This window comes from Palaemon carinicauda, chromosome 13 (assembly GCF_036898095.1).
Source record: "Palaemon carinicauda isolate YSFRI2023 chromosome 13, ASM3689809v2, whole genome shotgun sequence".
NCBI lineage: Eukaryota > Metazoa > Arthropoda > Malacostraca > Decapoda > Palaemonidae > Palaemon > Palaemon carinicauda.
The window spans coordinates 140,905,266-140,908,736 of NC_090737.1; positions in this window are offsets into that span (position 1 = coordinate 140,905,266).

The following is a 3,471-nucleotide window of genomic DNA, read 5'->3' on the forward strand; positions in this document are numbered from 1 at the left end:
AAGATTTTCGTCTGCTGAACATTAGTTGTCAAGAAAATAATGATTATCCTAAACAAATACGAGAATATGATATTTATCTCCCTCTTTGTTTACGTTGACGCATATTAATCAAGGCTCATTACAAAGATCGGGGAAAAGCTCACCGAAGGAGAAAGGCAATAGCCAAGCCCTTTATTGGGTTTTGTATCGTACGTCCGCCCCTTGGAATTGGCGCCAAAATTGTCCCAAGTTCAATCAATATAGCACCTAATCTTTGGGTCTGGCATCAACTTCTAATGGAATTGGAGAGTTGTCGGCTCGTGAAATAATTGCATGCATCATGGACAACGACATGCATTATTATGCTGTAAAAAGAAAAAAAAACAGATCATACTTGTCGTATCGTTAAACAAGCGAAAAGAGCAGTCCAGTCGCCAAGCGCTGGGACTTTCTGGAAGAGAGGAATCCTCTCTCTAGAAGAGGAGGAGGAGGAGGAGGAAAAAAGAGAAGAGGGGACAGAGGGAGGGAGATGCGCATGACAGAGCCAAAAGGAACTTGGTACGCGCACGGCCGCGTGTATCAGAGTCTAGTTGTGACAAGTGCCGTTGCCAGTGGAACCTGTCGGTAGGGATTAGCGCTTAGTTGGACTCGTTCTTTAAGAGAAACATCGGATCAAAGTGATTTCCTGTAGCTGGAATGTGAGGACCTTGTGTTTGCCGGTGAGTAGGAGGCCTGGAAGTGTCCTGGAATTCGGAGGTAAATTCAAAGAAGAGAGAGAGAGAGTGTGTGTGTGTGTGTGTGTAAGAGGAGACCCTGTACTCAGGCTCTGTTGACTGAATGACGAACGTAAACAAATAAGAGAGCAATCAACACTATAAGATTTAAGCTAGAGAAAGAGAGAGAGAGAGAGAGAGAGAGAGAGAGAGAGAGAGAGAGAGTTATTATTCTCAAGTACTAATTAAACGCAACATATAAATAACTCTTTTGGCTATGTATAGGATTATAATATGTACGGTAAAACTTCACTCTCATACTATATATATATATATATATATATATATATATATATATATATATATATATATATATATATATATATGTATATATATATATATATATATATATATGTATATATATATATATATATATATATATATATATATGTATGTATATATATATATATATATATATATATATATATATATATATATATATATATGTGTGTGTGTGTGTGTGTGTGTGTGTGTACTGTCGCACTTGTACCTAAATGAATAGGCTGAATAATTTTACGTGGATAAGTATTAAGTAATTTACGGTTGGAGACTGAATTTTTACTTTAAACATAGACAAAAATTATTACAACCATTCTCTCTCTCTCTCTCTCTCTCTCTCTCTCTCTCTCTCTCTCTCTCTCTCTTTCACTGTAATATCAGCTACCTTACAGATATTTCCATATTATCCTATTTCATGGTCATTTCTATGATATATATGTATATATATATATATATATATATATATATATATATATATATATATATATATATATATATATATGGATAAATATCAACACAACATAGTGTTCAAATAGAAATAAATTTCTACCTCATACTTGGGATCGAACGCTAGCCCCTTCTAATGAAAGGCCAGGTCGAAACCAACCATGCCACGAGAGACCATAAAAGATATCGGAACCTGACACTACCTAGCTGTCCGAGGATTTACCTGGCGAGACATCAGTCTCTTACCAGCGAGTTTTACCCGATATCCCGGCCCACCACGTGACACAATTGGTAGTAATGCATTCAAATTACCCCTAATGAGTCAATATGGATAAATATCAGCACAACATAGTGTTCAAATAGAAATGAATTTCTACCTCATACTTGGGATCGAACGCTAGCCCCTTCTAATGAAAGGCCAGGTCGAAACCAACCATTCCACGAGAGACCATAAAAGATATCGGAACCTGACACTACCTAGCTGTCCGAGGATTTACCTGGCGAGACATCAGTCTCTTACCAGCGAGTTTTACCCAATATCCCGGCCCACCACGCGACACAATTGGTAGTAATTCATTCAAATTACCCCTAATGAGTCAATATGGATAAATATCAACACAACATAGTGTTCAAATAGAAATAAATTTCTACCTCATACTTGGGATCGAACGCTAGCCCCTTCTAATGAAAGGCCAGGTCGAAACCAACCATGCCACGAGAGACCATAAAAGATATCGGAACCTGACACTACCTAGCTGTCCGAGGATTTACCTGGCGAGACATCAGTCTCTTACCAGCGAGTTTTACCCGATATCCCGGCCCACCACGTGACACAATTGGTAGTAATTCATTCAAATTACCCCTAATGAGTCAATATGGATTAATATCAACACAACATAGTGTTCAAATAGAAATAAATTTCTACCTCATACTTGGGATCGAACACTAGCCCCTTCTAATGAAAGGCCAGGTCGAAACCAACCATGCCACGAGAGACCATAAAAGATATCGGAACCTGACACTACCTAGCTGTCCGAGGATTTACCTGGCGAGACATCAGTCTCTTACCAGCGAGTTTTACCCGATATCCCGGCCCACCACGTGACACAATTGGTAGTAATTCATTCAAATTACCCCTAATGAGTCAATATGGATAAATATCAACACAACATAGTGTTCAAATAGAAATAAATTTCTACCTCATACTTGGGATCGAACGCTAGCCCCTTCTATTGTGTCACGTGGTGGGCCGGGATATCGGGTAAAACTCGCTGGTAAGAGACTGGTGTCTCGCCAGGTAAATCCTCGGACAGCTAGGTAGTGTCAGGTTCCGATATCTTTTATGGTCTCTCGTGGCATGGTTGGTTTCGACCTGGCCTTTCATTAGAAGGGGCTAGCGTTCGATCCCAAGTATGAGGTAGAAATTTATTTCTATTTGAACACTATGTTGTGTTGATATTTATCCATATTGACTCATTAGGGGTAATTTGAATGAATTACTACCAATTGTGTCACGTGGTGGGCCAGGATATCGGGTAAAACTCGCTGGTAAGAGACTGATGTCTCCCCAGGTAAATCCTCGGACAGCTAGGTAGTGTCAGGTTCCGATATCTTTTATGGTCTCTCGTGGCATGGTTGGTTTCGACCTGGCCTTTCATTAGAAGGGGCTAGCGTTTGATCCCAAGTATGAGGTAGAAATTTATTTCTATTTGAACACTATGTTGTGTTGTTATTTATCCATATTGACTCATTAGGGGTAATTTGAATGAATTACTACCAATTGTGTCACGTGGTGGGCCGGGATATCGGGTAAAACTCGCTGGTAAGAGACTGATGTCTCGCCAGGTAAATCCTCGGACAGCTAGGTAGTGTCAGGTTCCGATATCTTTTATGGTCTCTCGTGGCATGGTTGGTTTCGACCTGGCCTTTCATTAGAAGGGGCTAGCGTTCGATCCCAAGTATGAGGTAGAAATTTGTTTCTATTTGAACATTA